The following is a 12,872-nucleotide window of genomic DNA, read 5'->3' on the forward strand; positions in this document are numbered from 1 at the left end:
TTCACAAGTTTTTAAATTATGTATATTTTTTTTTATTTTTTATATATCGCCTCAAAACTGACAGCACAAATTTTTAAAATGTAGATGTAGGTCCACGGCGTCCAGCCAACCTCCGGGCTTTTGAGAGGAGAGTACCAGCTGTACCAGCACCAGCCCCACAGGATGCGGCCACAGAGACCTTAGCCAAGCTGGAACAGGATCTAGAGCCTCTGACGGCGGATATACCAGAGACCACCATAGATGACATTCCCATTCGACTTCAATGCTATGTGGTCACAGTCCTAGGACCTTTTAGGAGGTTCTTGTGTAGGGTAGCACGGGCAGTGGTCTCGTATAGAGAGCACCACCAGTGATTGGCTAGTCACTTTGTAGACACATATGACATTTTTGGTTTTTTGTACTTATCATTTTTGCCGATCATAAGGTGTTTTTCAACCTATGATCGAAGACGATGTATATTTTTGACACACTCCTATCTATATATATATATATATCATTATTACCAGCTCATCTTGTTTAACATATGTGATGAAATGTTTTTAAATTTACTTGCATGATTATCGTAAATGTCTGTCCAACATTCGAGAAGCAATTGCATCTGCTAATGTATTTAAAGACCTTGGAATATGCTGATATTCAATGTAATCAAATTCACGTTCCAAGAGGCGCAATCTCAAAAACAACCTTAATAACACAGGATTTCTAATGGCATATACTATATTAAGCTGTAATACAATGAGTTCAGAATCTAACCTCACTATCAAACGTCGAATTCCAAATGAAATAGATTCAGACAATAATTCAACCACTGCACTGTATTTTGCAATGTTGTTCGTTGTTTGACCGAGGCTCACCCCATGCATAGAAACTAACTCGTCAGAGGGTGAATAGATAACCCAAGCTGTGGAAGAGACATTCCGTGTACTACGACAAGCACCATCGGCAAATCCAATGTACGTTTGGAGAGGCGTCGACATCTGCAATATCAAGAGTAAAACCAAGATAAGCCAGAATAACGACGAAAAACACACTTTCTAAGCTAATCACACTATCTAAACTAACAAACATACTAGCTAGAAAGAAAACCTAACCTAACTAAAATTCTCCATACCCACCATTTAAGCATAATACCTCTTTAGGTAAAGTCCATTTCTGGGTTTACCCAAAGAGTCCCCATCAAAATCTACCAGCTCATAGGCCCCTTTTGCTAGCTTTCGCTTTACAATGTAGGGTCCATGCCACATAGGAACGAATTTTCTAGCACCTAGCTTATCGTTAGCTTGATCATATAGTAGCACTAGGTCTCCCTCCGAAAAACTTCGAGGGGTCACATTTCTATCATACTGAGCTTTCATTCGCTTCGCGTGAGTCTCGATTGCCAATGCAGCGTCACGTCGAGTCTCATATAACTGAGCTAACTATAATAAACGTTTCTCCTCTTCGGAAATAGCTGGGAGTAATTCGACAGCCATTTTAAGTGATGGGATTTCGCATTCAATGGGTAACACAACTTCCAAGCCATAAACTAGTTGGAAAGGAGTGAACCCTGTTGAAGTTTCCACTGAAGTTCACTATGCCCATAGAGCTGAAAATAACATGTTGTGCCAATTCGACCGATGAATACCAATTCTTCATCGGATCATGATAACCAGAACTTTGTTGATAGACTCAACCAAACCGTTCGCTTGCGGATAATAAGGAGCAGAGCTATCGTGGCGTAAACCAAGCTGGCTTGTAAGCTCAGTCATCATGATGTTTCGAAAATGGCTCCCATGGTCAGTGATGATTGCTTGCGGGACACCAAACCTAGTTATATTGTGATTGAATACGAAAACTGCAGTTGTTTTGCCGCTTGCGTCGAATGTAGGCATCGCCTCGGCCCATTTAGTAAAATAATCAACCGCGAGGATGATATACACATGCCCCCCGGCCGAGTGAGGGTTACAAGTAATAAAATCGATACCCCATTTGGCAAAAGGACCAACGGCAATTATAGGATGGAGAGGAGCAGGTGGTGCGTGCATCTTGCGATCAAACACTTGAGAGTTGTGGCACTTTCGGACCACAATGATACAATCTTTAAACATGGACAACCAGAAATAGCCAGCGCGCAACACCTTCTGAGCTGTGGCGTACCCAGACATATGACCTCCACATGCTCTAGAGTGACAATCATTCAAAACCCTCTCAGCCTCTTCGTGATTTAAACAACGTTGAAAAACTAAGTTTGCCCCCGGCGATAAAGTGTATCTATAATAATTCTGTATTGCTGGGATTGAAACCAAATTTTTCGACGTTCTGACTTTGAAGCTTCAGGCCGAAAGGTTTGGGTTTGGGGATAGATGATTATATCCCCGTACCACGGATCTAAAGTATTGATAAGAAACAAAGATTCGTCCGCAATGGACTCCTCTTCCACAGTTTCTGTGTCAGCACGCGGGAAATCACACATCAATTCCGCAAAAACTAAGGATTTCTTAGACTTGGACTTCTCGAACTCCAAGTCGAACTCTTGCAGAATAACGATCCATTTAGAGTACTTGCCCCCTAGCAGTTGTTTTGTCAAAATATAAATCATAGGGTTGCAATCCGAAATAACTGTAGTTTTATGGAGAATATTGTAGTGACGAAAACGCTGGACAACTTGAACGGCTGCCAGGGCCAATTTCTCCACATGCGAATATTTTAGCTCAATGGGGTTTAATGTCCTATTAAGGTAATATATCACATGTTCCGTTCCAAATTCATCTTCTTGAACTAACACCATTCCAATAGTGGAATGCGAAGCTGCGAGGTATAAGAAGTAGTCCTGGTTGTAGTTGGGAGGATGCAACAATGGTGCATGGGTCAACGCGTGCTTAAGTGCATCAAAAGATTGTTGAGCAATCTCTTCCCAAAAGAATTGAGCATTTTGTTTCAACAACAGTGTAAAACCTTTAGTGACCTCGGCGTAGTTTGGAATGAATCGGCGTAAAAAGTTCGCTTTCCCTTGCAAACTTTGGAGTTGGCGCAAACTCGAAGGAGGAGGCAATTTGATGATAGCTTCGACCTTCGAGGGATCGACACGAATGCCGGCTTTTGAAACAACAAATCCTAGCAATCGACCCATTTCTATATAGAATACACACTTGTGGGGATTCAAATGAATACGATAATGCCTATACCTCATAAAGATTGCTCGTAAGTGGACAAGGTGATCAGCTCGATGTAAAGAATGAGCAGGAAAATCATCGAGGTACGGTTGCACAATGTGCTTGATGTCATGAAATGCATAAGACATCGCCCGTTGAAAAGTGGCTCCGGCATTCTTAAGCCCAAAAGGTAATTTGCAGTAAGCAAATGTCCCCCATGGAAAAATGAATGTCGTTTTTGGTTGATCGACAGGTAGAATATTGATTTGATTATAGCCTGAAAAACCATCCATAAAGGAAAACATTTCACTTCCGGCACAATCATCAATGATTTGATCGATATAAGGCGTAGGATAGTTGTCTTTTGGACAAGCTCGATTTATATCCCTATAGTCCATACAGATTGTTATTGTTCCTTGCTTCTTGTTAACCGGAACAGTATTCAATACCCAATCCGTTAACGGGATTGGATAAATGAAACCTGCTTTCAACAACTTCTCGACTTCTGCTTTAATCGCAGCCGCTTTCCGAGGGTGAATCTGACGCAACCATTGCCGGACGGGTTTAGCATCTGGGTAGGTCTTTATTTCATGAACAACAATGGCAGGATCGATTCCTGGCATTTCCTCGTAAGACCAGGCAAACACATCACGAAATTCTTGTAATAGGGCCTTGTAAGTTTGAATTTCATTTTCTGTACATGAGGCACCTATATGAATGTTTTCCTCAATTCCAGGCTTCACTGAAATGTCAATGGGAATAGTGCAAGAAATATTCCCTAAATTCAACTCTGAATCAGAATGTTTCGTTGGATTCTGAGCTTCTTTGACATATTCAGCGGTAAAAATAGATGAAAAATCGTTTTCAAAAGCATCATCCTCAGGTAAAAACGAAGACCTATGATGGAGATCTTCCCATGGTAGATCGTCTACACTTAGGATTTCGCGAAGTTGCTCGTCAGATGACACGACTTCGGGAAATGCTATCCGTTTTGAGGTTGATGTGAAAAGTGATTCTTCATTGACCACATTTGTTGGAGAGGTAAATCCCCTCTACGGATAGAGGCGATCCCTACTAGCCCAACAAGGGTCTAGCAACAATCACACAATGCTGCCACGCATGTTCCTAATTGCAATTAAACAAGAGGTAAAGAACACCTACTTGGATTCCCGCGCTGTCGTTTGACGAAGGGATGTTGTCTTCGCTCCCTCGCTTCAGCTGGTCACAATCCTCCGCGATCCCTGCGAATGGATACCTGCACACACGAAGAGGGAACAAACGCAAGCGTGAAATCTAATAAAAGCAACCATACATCAGTCAGAAAAGACGTAATTCACGTTTAACCATTGCATAAACAAGCGAGAATGGAACAATAATAACAGTCATCTATTATTAATCAGAATAGAGAAGAGTACAACCAAATGTTCTGACGTCGGTAACCTTCTCAAGAGGGGTCAGTCAGCATGTGTCTCAAGCATTCACTTTTGAGGATGATTCTCCCAAGACAAACAACTCTCTCTCTCTCACAAAAGTCACAAACAACCTTCCCTAAGCAATCAATCACTTCCACCTCTAGCACCCCACACCTATAGCAGCGATCTGAGCACTACAAGCTCTATACAATCCAAGCTATTCCAAGCTAAGTCTAACTAGCTGCTCATGGTAATGGTGAAAGTTTATATAGGAGAAGGAGTCTCCTAAAAGGGTGGAAGGATGAGCTTATCTTAAAGGGAAGTTGTTGGAAAGGGTCGAACAGACATACCATAGAAGGGAGTCGACATTCACAAAGCTAACAACCAAGCCTGGAGAGATCTGGAAGGCAGGTTGTTCGAACAAATTCGCCCAAACTGGATCAGCGCGGATTATAGGGAAACTGCCACGCTGTCGGCACATCTCCATAACTGAAGAAGTCATATCAGCGCGGAAGCACACGGGAAAAGCGCGCTGTGGACCATCGCGGAAAAGTGATGTTCTTCCGCGCTGGCAGCGCACAACATACACTGGAAGGCGCCTGTCATCGCGGTTATTTTAGGAACAGACGCGCTGATGAACAAAACTTTGGAAAAATGGGTTTTTAAGCCAGTTCAGAGATCAAGCACTTAGTGATTGTGAATTCTGGGCACAGCAGGGTGACTGATAGGAAGACAGTGATAAATTACTGTGTAACAGATGCCCCCTAAAGCATGAAGACCGAGAGAGTGGGAGGGGTGAAATGCTTTACAACACACGCCGAACTGGAACACCACCGAGAAGTACCGAAAATCTCCGACAATCAAGTACACGCAGTCTGGGCATGGGCGCAGCCATCCAAAAGACATGCGAGATGGTCTGTGGTATGGACGCAGCCACCCAGTCAAAGAGACCAAAACTGAGAAGGTATGGTCGCAGCCATCCATGAAGACTCAGGTATGGGCGCAGCCATCCATCAATGAGTAATGTAATGATTATCCACAAAATCGCAGCCTGGACCATAATGAGCAAGGATCCAGGGTCTTGCGCTCCATCTCGACCCGAACAGAGTACAAGTCCAAGCATGTGAATATGTGAGTTGAAGTCGAACATGCATGAACATCGTCTGATTACCAGTCAATGATGAAAACTGTTAACAGACGCGAGAGGTACCACCAATAATGACAATGGCCCTCAAGGTACTATAGGTACAATCCGTAGCGTGTGAATCAATGAGTTGGTGTCGAACACCTACGGAATCGTTCGATCGAAGGCCAATGATGTAAACCTTGCGTCAAACACGAAGAACCTGCCATTGAGGCATGCAGGCTCCAAGGCACCTAGAAGGAGCCTCTAAATCACTTTCTCGGATAATGAGTTGGAGTCGACGAGAAAGGACCTTGATCGAAGGTGGGCCATGATGATTCCCACATCATCGACACGAGACAGAGGCATAATAGTTTGTGTGAGATAGCGAACGAGGTTGCATTGTGGCAGAGGACAACTTCTCTTGAACATATAACGGCACTGTAACGGGTTTGGCAGTACTTGACATCAAATGAGCAGCGGATAAGGTGGTGATGACAATGAACAGATGAGAGGTCAAATAGGATATCCCAAACCCATGGAGGCTAGTGAAAACAAAATGAGATGAACCCACCCAGACACGAAACAACGAAGTGCCATGTTCAAGAGCGACGTACTGCCGAGACGACTGTAATCATAGTTCCATTTTCCCCACCTTTGCAGGCAGGTGCCCCGATTATTTTTGGATGACAAGCTTGACGGGGATAACATATGCTTGATATGAGTCATTTCGACAATATCCGATGTCATTGAGTGTTTAACGAGCCTGACAAAGGAAAAACTCGGCTTCTTTTCTTGTTTCGAGAGTCTGAAAAGAATGCGGAAAAGGAGACTCCAGGGGGGGTCCTTTTTCGTACAGTTGTGTCTCTCGAGCCCGAAAAAGTATAAAACTATGCTCGAAAGAACCGCCCGGCCATTACAACCGAGGAGTACTTTTCATGAATAGTGTCTTCGACCTGAAAAAGTAAAAAAGTGGTCGAAAACACGTCGTTTTAGAGCCGATATCGAGCGCGAAACGACAAACACCCGACAATCTTTTTGGTTCGACGGTCGGAAAAAGAGCTTAAAAACGACCGCCTTTCATTCCTTTTAACGAGCTGAAAGGAAGCTCGGCTATCTTCTCTTGTTTAACGTCGGAAAAGAGCTTAGAGACGACACTTTTGGGGATCACATGAATGGTGGACCGTCATGACCAAGCTGCTGTACCTGCACCTGCACAAGGGCACTACCCGCATAAATCCATTCGATATGCGTAAAAAACACATTAAAACATGCTTTTAACAAATTCAGGGCTAGAGTTATGGTTAAAAATGGTAAAAACCCAAAAATATGACAATTTAGGAGTTTTTACTATAAATAGGGGGAAGTAATAAATCATTTTTACCATTTTACTATTTTGGAACGTGAAGGACGTGGAGGAGCCAGAAAGTTGACGGAGCGATTTCTAGCCCGTACAGACACCGTTTTCCGATCCGCTTCTTCCAGGTAGGTTCTCGTTCCCTTGCCCTGCATTTTGGTTCATTTTAGTAGGATTTTAACGGTTGAATTTGCCCAATTGGGCAAGTTCTTGGTGCATGGATGCGCCCTCGGTCAGCGCGGATATCCCCCACGGGGTCGCGCTGACCGAATTAGGACAAAACGTGGCCAACTTCGGGTCAGCGCGGAAAACCCGTGTTCTTCCGCGCTGACCTCGAAATTTTACAAAGGGCTGCCATGGCCAGCGCGGCTGTTTCTAAAACAGCCGCGCTGGCGTGGAAAAAATTTTGTTTTTGAAATTGAACGTGAATTTTTACATGCCAGCACTTCTAACTTGTTTTTTATGGCTTGGGCAGGGCATCATGGCTTTCCAATGGCAGGAAAGAGTTCACGATGTGGAAGATGTAGCCGCTTGGGGGGATGTGAATTGCTGTAATGCCATGCGGGCTTGCGGTTTCATGAAATTCTTTCTCACGTCGCGCCTGAGAGCTCAGCATGATCTTCTGGAGTTGCTGATTAGAGCATGGAACCCGGTGGATATGAAATTCACCATCCGTGGTCACGATATTGAGTTCGACCACATGGATATCTTTTTCTTGACTGGGTTGTCGCGCCGAGGTGCGAGGCCCATATTGGAGGGGCAGCGACCTAGCGACGGCACTTTGGATGACCTGATGGCTCGGGTTTGCCCGGGGGCAGCGAAAACGCGAAGTGGGAAGTGTTCGATCCCCACAGTGAGAGACATAGTGTTGCGCACCATCCTGTTCATGGTAACCCGGGCAGCGGGTAGCATGGCTAACCATGAGGCTTCCAAGACTCATCTCCTACTAGCTCTTGATTGCCTCGAGCCTACAGTGTTTGATTGGTGCACGGCAGTGTCCAACAACATGAAGAGGCAATTGAGTAACTGCCGTCGCGGGGAGACGAAGCAGTTCGGCTATGGATCGATCCTGGTCCCGCTCATTCTGGAGCGAGTGCCAGCCATGCGGCTGCAGTCGATGGCCGTGGATGCCCCCAGGGATCCTCGAGAGACGAGGGCCTCACGATGGGCTCGTATCATGCCACGTGGGGGTGGCGGCCGGCCACATAGCTGGGGAGCATTCTTCCGAGACTGGCTGGACCAGCAGGAGATCTTTGTGCAGGATTGGCCATATGCGGGCATGGATTTCCGCAATGACCCTGATTTGGCACTGCCCCCAGGTGAACAGTGGGATGATGCAGGTATGACACTTTTGACTTTTGAGTTTTGCAATGTTTTTTTTAATTTTTTATGTACATGTCCTAATAAATGTCTTGTTATGCAGATGTGGGGCCTACTAGACCGATTGGCCTGGCTGCCATGGCACAGAGAGAGGGCCAGGGAGCCGGAGCTTTGGCCTTAGCCCCTCCAGGGGTTAACGCGTCGGAGACTGTGGCTCGCAACCTTGAGGGGTTGCTGGAGGGGTTGCCTGACTATCAGGGGGTCGAAGAGGTCCCCTTAGAGCATCAGATCAACACAGTGGGGGTGGAACCCAGGGTACACCGTCTTTTGAGGCAGGTAGCATGAGCAGCTGTGTACTACAGAGAGCATCATCCAGCTGATTAGTTGTCTAGGTTTTATTTCCACTGCGATTTTGAGACATATGACTCAGATGTATTGAGATTTTCGGACATGCACACCTATTTTTGAGCGCCTTAGTGCACCATACGATATATATATATATACATACCGATTTTTGGATGGGTCACTGCTACATGTGATGATGTGTTCTTTATGTTATGCGTTTATTCAGTACAATTTGTGATCTTATGTATGAATTTGCATGACACTTGACCCACGGATTTTATATTTTTAATGCAAGCTTAAAAGCACACACATGCAAACTATGCTTGAAATGATTTATTTACACATGCTTATGGTCTTACTATGCTATCTATGCTTTCCTGTATGATGTTTATCTGTTACGCAAATGTCTATCTAATACATGATTTGCCAATGCATCAGTCAACGTATTTAATCGTCTCGGAATGTGCTGATAAGTAATGTAATCAAAATTCCGTTCTAACAATCTTACACGTAGGTACAGCCTTAATATGCGCTGGTCTCTGACGGAATATCGTCCGTTGAGTTGATGCACAACCAGCTGGGAGTCCAGGTTCACCACTAGCTCTCGGATGCCGAGATCCACTGCTTCGGCAAGTAATTCGATTACAGCGCTGTACTCGGCAACGTTGTTAGTGGTACGACCTAGGCAGACACCCTGAAGGTCTAACAACTCTCCGTGAGGATCATAGATCACCCACGCTGCCGAAGAAAAATTACAAGTGCTACGGCAGGCACCATCAGCGAAACCAACATAAGGGGTACGAGACATCTACACAGGAAAGACAAAGCATAATAAGGGGCAAAACACGCCTTCATACCAAAGCAAAAAGAAACTCATGCACTAAAAACTCAAAAACACGTATATACAAAGTGAATGTGAAAAGCTATGCATAGTATTTCTTCAGATACAGCCCATTGCAGGGCTTGTCAAGAGGATTACCTTCATAGTCAATCAACTCATATGCGCCCTTTTGTAAAACACGTTTCACGATGTAGGGACCTAACCACATGGATTCGAGTTTTCCTGCCCCCAGCTTATCCTTAGCTTGATCGTAGAGCAGTACTAAGTCTCCCTCAACAAAGGAACGAGGATGAATATTCTGATCGAAGTGAGCTTTGACTCTCTTCTTCTGTGCTTCGATAGCCAGAGAAGCCAAACAACGAGTCTCGTCTAACCGTTCTAGGTAAAGAAGCCGTTCCTCCACCGGAGTGGTGTTAGGAAGCATCTCGACAGCTAATTTTAATGAAGGAATCTCACATTCGACGGGAAGGGTAGCCTCCAGTCCATAGACCAGTTGAAACGGGGTGAAACCGGTGGCATCCTTCACAGAAGTCCAGTAGGCCCATAAGGCCGGGAAAAGCATTAGATGCCAGTTTGACTTGTGTGTATTGACGGTGCGTTGAAGCATGGTGATCAAAACTTTGTTCATGGCTTCGACTTGACCGTTAGATTGAGGATAGTACGGTGACGAACTATCTTGACGCAAGCCTAGCTGGGTCGTTAATTCTGTCATCATATGATTTCGGAAATGCTTTCCGTGATCTGTAACAATAGCCTGAGGGACTCCGAAGTGAGTGATGATATGATTGAATAAAAACTGCGCCGCTGTGTGACCGTCTTCGTTTAATGTAGGCATCGCTTCGGCCCACTTGGTGAAATAATCCACAGCAACGATAATGTACCCATGCCCCCCGGCCGAACGAGGGTTACAGGACGTATAATCGATGCCCCATTTTGCAAATGGACCTACGGTTACGACAGGGTGCAGTGGTGTAACAGGTGCACGCATCTTCCGGTGGTAAACCTGGCACTCGTGGCATGCGCGTACAGCAAGGATGCAATCTTTGAAGATAGAAGGCCAGAAATAACCAGCGCGGAGGATCTTCTGGGCGGTAGCGTATCCGGACATATGGCCGCCACAAGCGCCGGAGTGGCAGTCATTCAAGACTCGTTCAGCCTCCTCGAGGGTTAAGCATCGGCGAAGAATAGAATCGACGCCGAGGCGGTACAGGGTGTCGCCCAGAATGCGATATGGTTGAGCTTGGTGACGAATTCGTTGCCGAGCATCTTTCAATGTGTTGGGACGAAACGAAGACGTTTGTAAATATACGATAATGTCCCCGTACCACGGGTCGAGAGTGCTGATGAGAAATAGCGTTTCATCCGGAATATGCTCCTCTGAACGAGATGGTGCAGACTTAGATGGTAAGGAACAGAGCAGTTCAGCAAAGACCAGTGATTTCTTAGACTTGGCCGCAGTGAATTCCAAGTCGAACTCTTGGAGGATTACGATCCACTTCGAGTATTTTCCCCCCAGCAACTGACGTGACAGAATATAGGTCATGGGGTTGCAATCAGAGACCACGGTCGTCGTGCGCAACAGGATGTAATGACGGAAACGTTGGACGGCACAGACAGCGGCCAATGCCAACTTCTCGACATATGCATAGCGAGTCTCCGTATCCAGAAGGTTGCGGCTAAGATAGTATACAACGTGTTCAGTGCCATCGTCGTCGTCTTGCACTAAAACCATGCCGATGGTGGTATCGGCAGCGGCCAGATAAAGGGTGTAGTCACGGTGGTAATTCGGAGGTCTTAGGAGCGGAGCTGAGACCAGGAGGTCTTTAAGACGCTCAAAACATTGCTGAGCGATAGCGTCCCAACAAAAGGGCGTGTCTCGCTTTAGTAATCGTGTGAAACCCTTGGCCACCTCGACATAATTTGGGATGAATCGTCGGACAAAATTAGCTTTTCCCTGCAAGCTCTGTAACTGCTGTAGAGTGGCAGGGGGAGGAAGATTCAAAATGGCCTCGACCTTAAGGGGGTCCAGACGGATGCCCTCCCGGGAGATGATAAACCCGAGTAGTCAGCCGGATTCCACGCAGAAGACACACTTATGCGGATTGAGTCGAATACGGTAGTGTCGACAGCGGAGAAAGATTTCGCGTAAATGAGATGGATGGTCTTGACGTTTAGCTGAATGAGCCGGTAGGTCATCCAGATAAGGCTGTACGATGTGTCGGATATCATGAAAAGCATACGACATCGCACGTTGGAAAGTGGCACCGGCATTTTTAAGACCGAAAGGTAGCTTCTTGTAAGCGAAGGTGCCCCAAGGACAAATGAAAGCAGTCTTGTGCTGGTCTGCGGGGGCTATGTTGATCTGGTTGTAACCAGAGAAGCCGTCCATAAACGAATAAATTTCACTTCCTGCGCAATCGTCGATAAGCTGATCAATAAAAGGCGTAGGAAAGTTATCTTTTGGACAGGCACGATTGATATCGCGATAGTCAACACAAACCCGAATAGTGCCCTATTTTTTATTCACAGGGACTATGTTAGATACCCACTCCGTGAGAGGAATGGCATAAATGAAACCAGCTCGAAGGAGCTTTTCAACTTCGGCCTTGATGGCTGCAGCCTTTCGAGGGTGCACTGGGCGTAAACGCTGACGAACAGGCTTGGCGCCGGGATAGGTAGGGATTTCGTGCTCCACGATACTGGGGTCAATGCCGGGCATTTCCTCGTAAGACCATGCGAAAACATCACGGAATTCACGAAACAAGTCTGTATAAAGTTGAATTTCCTCAGGAGTGCATGTGACTCCAATGTAAATATTCTCGACGACCCCTGTTTTGACAGAGATGTCGATAGCCAAAGTCTGCGTAATGTTACCCATGTTTCCTTCCGAAGACACTTGATATAACTGAATAGGCGTTTGGAGAGGGATAGATGGGACACATGAAGCAAACCGTCCGAGACATGTGGCCATTTCCGAATGAGGAGGGAGAAACGAAGAGTGATGGTGGTGATCTGACCAAGGGAGCTCTTCGGGAGACATAGTCTCGATAATAGCCTCGTCGGAGGGAAATGATTCCTTCAGGGGATCCGAAGTGGCCTTTTCTCCCAACCAAGGGAAGTGGTCATATGAATCGGGAACGCTGCTTGGAAGAGCAGGTTCAGGGGGTGAAGCCGATGCAGCGACTATTTCGATGTAGTTGAGCTCGGCAGGGCTCAACGACATCATCTCGCCCCAAGAGTCTTCCTGACTCACGGGAGGGAGAACCCATGGATCAGAACGTACTGTGATCATGTTAACGGAGGCGAGATTTGGAGGCGGGAGGGGAAAGACTCCCATTAAGGA

This window comes from Pinus tabuliformis, chromosome 9 (genome assembly GCF_031772625.1).
Source record: "Pinus tabuliformis cultivar Carrire ecotype Pingquan chromosome 9, CPIR1, whole genome shotgun sequence".
Taxonomy (NCBI): domain Eukaryota; kingdom Viridiplantae; phylum Streptophyta; class Pinopsida; order Pinales; family Pinaceae; genus Pinus; species Pinus tabuliformis.